Source organism: Lupinus angustifolius, chromosome LG20 (assembly GCF_001865875.1).
Source record: "Lupinus angustifolius cultivar Tanjil chromosome LG20, LupAngTanjil_v1.0, whole genome shotgun sequence".
In the NCBI taxonomy this organism is placed as follows: Eukaryota; Viridiplantae; Streptophyta; class Magnoliopsida; order Fabales; family Fabaceae; genus Lupinus; species Lupinus angustifolius.
The window spans coordinates 3,301,516-3,309,956 of NC_032028.1; positions in this window are offsets into that span (position 1 = coordinate 3,301,516).

Below are 8,441 nucleotides of genomic sequence, written 5' to 3' on the forward strand. Positions count from 1 at the left end.
TGATGAGAAGGTAAAGTCATAGAAACCTTTCCCTAGAGAAACCATGGACCATTTGCCAACCATACTCCAAAGAGAAGAAAGCTTTGTTTTTAGATCCAGGAATTTAATAGGAGTATCACCTTTAGAGAAAATCAACCTACCATGAAGATGAGTTTTACACCGTTGCAGCCCTGCTTGGTATTCATCTTCGGGTATTTTAATGGCAATGGCATCACCTTTTAAACAAGGTTGAGGTAGTTGAGATAAAGATATATCACACGTGCTTTTGAGAGCTTGAGCAAAGGTACGTTTAGCAGGGAGAGCACCCTGAGATGATTTAGGAGCTGGTTTTGGTGCACTCTCCAGCTCCAAGTCCTTCAAGAAGTCCCAGGGGATGAAGGAAGAATGATTCATGGTGTCACAATGGCAGACAAACTTTCCAAGAAGATGGGAGAACCTTTCCAAGAAGTTGGGACCTTGCCCTAGCAGAGCATTTAATTAGTAGCTTCAACACAATATTCAAACAATATTTTCATCTCCTTTAGATTTTCAGAAGAGACATGGGCTAGTTAATCCAACTTAACATAAGTGATAAAACTATGCCAAAGCTGCTATAAAAGGATTTAAATCTGCATAATTTTTTTGGGAACAAGCATCTTCATGATAAATCAACTATTTCTTTAACTATGGAGTATAACTTCCCTACCTTTTTAAAGATGGAGTAGTTTAAGAACACGACTATTTGAACTAGCTCTCCAATGGGATTTAAGACTCGAATTCTAGTTAAAAGGAACATTTGTGCATGTAACATCTGATTTAACTGCTACTTGCTTTCACACAAAAAATTTGCATCTCCAAACATTCTTCCGTTTATATGATATGCAAATTGTGATGGTGGGGTTTAACTTTATTTTTTTTGCAAATTGTCATATATACCTAATTAAAAGGTTGTTCTTAACTCCTATTTAGTGTAAAAAATTATACTTCAAAAAAATATAAAATAAAAATTTGGAGCTGCATTCATGAACTCTTTAACAAAAATTGTTTTAAATTTCTGCAGGTAAGATATGGGCCTGCATAATCTATCTTTCTCACGCCGTTTCAGTATTTCGCAGTCATAACATGTAACTTTTTTAGTGTAGTTCTGGCCCTATGTATACCAAGATGCAAATCACATCAAATCAAATCAATGCCTCTCTCTCACTCTGATCCCTAGAGACATTAAAGTCTGAATTACTAGTACTTAGATTGACTACGATTATTATCTGGAGAGAGAGAGAGAAATTTCCTACAAAGTGACATTGTGAGTTAATACTACTAAAATTCTTGTAACGGAGAAAATACAATACGTATAACCTATGCTTTCTGTTAAAGTGACATATATAAACTATGATATAAGAATGTGTGATAACCATGAAGAAGTTCGGATTCTCTGTTGAAGAAGGAATGTGGAATAACGAAGGTAGTTTTACTTGGGGATCAGTGCTTCAAGGTAGAAGAAAAATGAAAATTTTGGATCTGTGATTAGTATTGTCTTTTATGAGTTTGTGAATAGTATCTTTTTGTCATAGAGAAGCAAATATCATATTTATCGACAACCGTGTCAATGAATTTTCAGTTCTAGTTAAACTAAAGATCTCAATATGTAAATATCTAAGATTACAATTATATATATTTGATATAATTTTTTTTATCAACAATAGTATCCTACCCAACTAAGATAAGATAACCTTTATTTAGAGAAAAAAAATTATGTCTCTTTATGAATGTCCTTTGTTTGTGCAAAAGCAAAGCACACACACAGAGATAAGAAAGTAGGAGGACCCGGAGACATGTAGTAACTAGTGAGCCAAAGCCTGTATGTATCTAATGTATAGTGTACGACTTGCCATTTTACCTTTTCCATTTTTGTTTATGTTTTTGTGGGGGCTAATGCTCCTTTAAAAAGTAATGCCTCGTTTTACACATTATTTTTCACATTAAATTACCTGATTAATAAGTGCGGTAAAAGTGTAAGTATAGTACTTCAACTAGATAATATAAACAATTATTGTACGTCTCTTTCACCTTTTACTTCAACAAGAAACTAAGTTCACAAATTTTGCTCACAAATAGAGAAAAATAAAACAGGCATAACCAATATGCAAAGCCACGAGGTAAGAAAAGTAATATATGACTTATCTATACTAAGTACATCGACCAATACTTGAACAAAACAAAACCAAGTCTCAGCCAACAAGAAAACCTTAACAATAAGAGGGTGATAAGTTGGTCAAATAGTAAAAATAGATGACTTAGAAAATGAAGTGATAAGAAAGTTGAGGGTTTAAATGTGACATACAACAAAATATTAACATATTAACATTTGACTATAAAAAATCCTAATAATAGCATTCAAAGTATCATTTAGAGCACTCTTCCTTATTATTTAAAACCATAGAATCCCTATAAGTCCAAAGATACCAAATACTACCATCCAAATATTTTCTGATGAATTATAAGACCTGAATCTAGTTTGATAGTAGAACATACAATCAAGTTAATTATCACCATTTTGTCCATTATCTTCGACATTCTAAGATTTCTCCAAAAAAATTAAAATAAATAAAAAATAATAATAACAATAAGGAGGAGGAGAAGGTTTGAATAAATTTTTGATTCCATAAATATCTTTTTAAGTTATGTTTTAATCTTTATATAAAACAAAAATAGTCATATCTATAAGGTAATTTCATATTATATAATTTTGGTTTCTTCAAACTTAGTTTATGACTTTGAAGAAAAATACCAATTTTTATTCTTCTTATTTTTTTTAACAAAATACATATATACTTATGTTTAAAATTTTAGAAGTAAATTTAATTACAAAAAGTAAAAGAAATAAACCAATTTTCCCATTAAATTGTGAGAACTATCCTCACTTTGATGGTCTCTAAGACCTGAGTCACAATTTTTTTAATTCATTTAAGAAAAGGGTCAACAACCCCTCTAGGCCTCTTCCCACGTGTCCAATCTCAAATGGGACTTTGTTGTGTTTTTCAATATTATTTTTAGTTGCTATATTCTTAATAATACCCATAAAAATATCAACTTACTTTTATTTTTAATATTCACATTTAAAAAATAATAATAATTTATTGTTTTCTCTATCATTTCATTATAAGAACGAAAAATATTTCAATCTCATATTTTCAAATTTGTTTTTTTAATACAAACACTAATTAAAATAAAAATGCAACATTTCCACAGTTTGGAATATCATATTTTTTTCATAGATAATTTATATTGAAAATTTTAAGATTATATTAAATATAAATATTATAATAATCAAGCTTTAATCGAGGTCAGTCAATTAGGTGAAGTTCATCTCTCAAACATCATACATTATTAGAAGTAAATATTTCAATCTTGTAAATAACACTTAATAATAAGGATATCTGAAGTATCTCAAAGAGAATTAATAAGGAAATATCCTGATAAATAATGACATTGAGAAAAGAAACTACACTATGGTACTAATGTACTATATATGCTATACTTAAAATTTTATTTTCTGCTTTAATTAAATAAATATATCTTTTGTCGATAAAAAAATGATATACTAAATTATTACAATAAAATATTAAAAGCTACACAATAAAGGTAAGACCCTCCCTTTTTATAAAATTAAATTAAAACCGAGTACATTTATAAAATATTGAATTTAAATTTCTACCTACTTATATATTACTATTTCTTCTTCTGATGCTTTCAACGTTACGTACAGTAAAAAAATTCTATAGGCTTGTGCCTATTGTAAAAAAAATTGATTAGTTAATTAAAATTAAAAGGGTAACAAGCATGAAATAAAATTATATTTAAATGCTGATTGATCGGATATATATACATGATTAAACAAGGTCACTTCATTATCAAATTTCTCTTCTATCTATAAACGAAAGACCTTTTTTGGTTAATTTCCCTCGAATTATAAATTTTGAGAGGTCAAAATCTTTTACATTTTGTTAATATCAAAATGTTGCAAATCTAACTATACACGTGATATTTTTTTATTTGTTAATATATTCTCTCTATGGATAAAAAAATAATTTTTTTGGATGGATGGATACCCTCTTAATAAATATTTCTCACAAAAATTAAATACCTATATATATATATACATGACACGTCACGAAGGAATTACATTTTTAAAGAAAAAGTTATAAAATATAATAGAAACTAACATTATTAATTTTTTAATGTGTTACTGGATAAATTTCCCTAATATGGGCCGGAATATGTAGCTCCATTAGTTGACAAAATTAACATATATTTGAGTTGAAACCAAGGTGTTGGTGCGACATCGTGTATGGATACTATCAGTTGAAGCTAGCTATAATTAATTCTAGATCACATGCATCACCAATCTCATTTTGTTTGTATCTTTTTGTCCTATATAGCTCCTAAGCCTCCTAGCTAATATAGCTATTAATTATGTTACCTAAACATCCTTCAGATGTTTGCACTTTTAAGCACCTGGAACCCTAATATCTGACCCCACATTCATGCATGCCCATGGTTTGCCCGAAAATGGATTTGGCCTATAAATTTTAGGCTATACATCTTAGGCCGCTGGAAATGTCTCAGTAATCTTTGGGTTCTATCTAATCACATCAGCTAGCTAGAGCTATTATAGGCATGTCAGAATCTTAAAAGGTTAGCTAGCTATTATGCTATTAATCAATTTTTAATTAATTAATAAGTATATGTCAAGAACGAGGAAGAAAACTGCACTGGGCCTTCTGATTAAGGTTTGGAATTACAAACTCATCAATGATCTGGTCAAGTAGTGAACCAAGTGAGGTTACTTCCGGATCAGGCAAAACAAACTTTTTGTTTATAAGGAAAAAATATTATTGATAGAAGTAGAGTGATACTCACATAAAAACAAAGAAGATCATAAAGAAAATAAAGCAACACAACTAGTATGGGTCCAAATATACCCCTTACTCACAATCTAAGTTATTTTTTTATCAACAAAACACACATTTATTAAAGATATACTTAGAGAGTATATATTACAAAAGTCAGACAGTACTTAGAGAATGAAACAAAAGAATAAAATGAGATGTGTTTACTAAAGGTGAGTTAGGTAAAGATAATTTTAGTAGACATTAACGTGACTTGATTGCTCATTTGAAGTTGGACATTGTTGATCTACCTTTTTTATTCTTCAAAAAATTGAAAGCCAATACTTTCACTATTGTTGCTTATATATATATATATATATATATAAAAGGAGAAGTAAAATAATTTGTTTGAAATTTGAAAATATATATCATACTCATATAATTATAAATTATTCTATATAAGATATATATTTAATATTTATAAATTTAAAGATTATATATACATAATTGAGTAAACTCATAAATATAAAAAGTCAAAAAAATATTTAACTCAAGATTAGTTCATTTATTTAATAAACTCAACTTTTATTTAACAAAGTTTCAAATAAATATTGAGTTGACTCAGCTTATTGCCCGGTGTTATTCCAGAACTTTCTAAAATGATAAAGAGGGTTATCTTCCATCAACTTATTGTACATTTAGTATTATGTTTCATAAAATTATTGAAAATCCACCTAAAATGAGATTGATATAATCAAGCATGATACAAGATCCAACGGACCTACAAAACTTTATGAACTTCTCTTCACATCTAATATTAAGACGAGGGCATATTACACAAAGGTCTAATAGTCTCTTAGCCTAGCTATATTGAAATGAAATTATGATTACAATAAAGAATGGAAGAAGGTAGAGTCGGTGTATGGCTTGTGGATGAAGGTTGGGTGAAAGATAGAATTTGGAGTGGTAGACGAGGATAAAATAAAACGAGATCGGGGTAAGATGAGATTTTCACATGTAAATTAGATAAAAAATTTATGTTCCACTAGAAACTTGAAAGTAGAGCACAAAAGAAATTTCCCTTCGTTTCATTGTTATGTATAAATTTAAAAATGTAATTAATAATTATGTTTATATTTAATTTATGTAGTTGTTTTTTTATTTTATCTCTTTATATATACAATATATAAAGTCAAAATATGATATAACCACCCCTATGTTATAATTTGTACTTTACTATTTTGCTTTCAATATTTCTTAATTTTTACAAAAAATCATATAATTATAGGTAACTAACACAAAAATATTAATTGTAATTGAAACTAACCTCTCACTTTAAATTGTACATTCTAATAAAAACAAAAAATTATAATTTAAAATATATCTAATAAAAAATTATAATAAAAATACACCAAATATAAAAATGACATTTTAATCATACAAAATATAATTAAAAATAAATATTTAATTATATAAAATAAAAACATGAATCGGCTTTTATGCTTATCAACACACTACTAATAATTATAGCTAATATCTTACACAATTCATTTCAGTTCAGATGTTTATTCTTTAAGGTTATACATACAATTTTAAAAAATCATTAATTGATAAAACAATGGTATATCCTCATATAAAAGATCAGTTTATAATTTTTTTTATGGAATAAGAAATTAATGCCATTTTTTATTGAAGTCATAGGTTGATTATGAAAGAGTATTAGCTAGGGACTGAATTGTATAAACATAATCGATATTATTTGTTTTAATTTCCCAAAGAAAGCTAATTTGAAATAAACGGAATTAGTACCCAAAAATGATAGTTTAAGTACTTCCCCTAATTGCTCCGATTCCCATTCCCTTTTTCTCTTCTTTTTTCCTATTGCGGGACAAATATTGTAAAAGTGGCACAAGTGACCAGGAAAGTTGGTTGGGACTGTTAAAAAAAGGTAAAGGACAAGTTGGAAAACAAAAAGTTCTAAAAAATATTTTTGTGAAATATTTTTTCTGTAATTATCTCCTTAATTGTGCATTAAAAATATCCTAAAAATAAAATAAACGATTTTTTTAAAAGTAACCAGGCATTGGAAAATAAAGTAAAGGAGGGAAAAGATGTGACTATTATTTCATTTTTTACTAATTTTTTACTGTTGCAGCAACCATCATCTGGTTAATGCGGTATTACTCTTAAGTATTTGCATTTGAGAAAACCATCAGCAAGATGTTTTATATTTTCCTTATTTCTTTAGGTGGCAATTCCTTCGCACTTTTATATCTTATTTTAATAATTTAAAAAAATTAATAAAATATTGATTAACTATTATGAAATTATGTGAACTAAACTCATGTTACAGATTAGAATGTTAAATGAGATGCGAAAAATAAGTTTGTATTCTATAAAATAAGAGAAAATAGACATCATAAAATTATTCTTAAACTTTATGAAAAAGATATGTAAATGGGTCGAGTAAATAGTTTTGCTTGCTACACATATGTTACGCGTACAAAACAAATTAAATAGCTGCATTCACAGTTTCACACTGTGCCAACATGATCTATGTTTTAAAATTTGGAAGTAAAAAGTGATAATATTTACAATGTCACAGAAGTTTGGAAGGAGGAAAAAGCTTTCTTTATGGAGAAATCAAATATTTTGCCAGATTTGATTGTTCACATATCCAATTTAGGAAGTATTTAGCACGATGGTTCTGAAGATGATTCCAAACTTCTGTCAACGTTACGTTATTACCCTAATTGTGCAAGCATGGTGAGACACTGAGACCCTAAGTATTTCAAGAAACTAGAAGATCCCAATTTTGGTTTGGGGTTAGAGAATGAGAGCAAGAGGTTTTTGGAAATTAAAGAACTAGCTATGGTGAGTAAAATAATTTAAAAGGCCATAAAGTTAATTAACATTAGAAGACAAACACATTTATCGTTAGCTTTCCTTTCTTAGATTATTTGCTATGTTGGTGATTTCTAAGTTTATTTAAAAATATGTTCAGCCATTTCTCACTGTTGAATTAACATGAAATTAAGCATTGTAACCTGATTGACATGTTTGTTTCCATGAAAGACATTAGTCCAACACAACTTCTAATTACGATAATGTTTGAGTCACATGAGACATTCTAACCAGATCAACATGCTAAAAGATCTATCTTTCATTAATAGGACCAACACAAGATTATATATATTAATTAATAGAGAGAAAAAAAGTAAAGGGAACTAGAATCCAAGTGTTGCCATGCAAAAGGGAAGTCACAAATGGGAAAAGAGAGTTTGGGAACTTTCAGTTCATATGTAACTTGGTATCCTACCAATACAAAAGGAAAATCATAACCCTCCCACAGCTCCAAGCCAAAGTAGCTGAGCGTGTCAATGAGCTCAAAAGCTGTCACCAATTACTGTAGATAAACCAAAACGACTCATCTCTCATGACCCCATTTGTCAGCTACCTTGTTATGTCTCTCTCTCTGGATATAGCGTGTCTTTATGACAACAACAACATACATACACAACAACAATAACAACACTATCACTCACTCATACAAAGAAATAGAATCTCATTTCA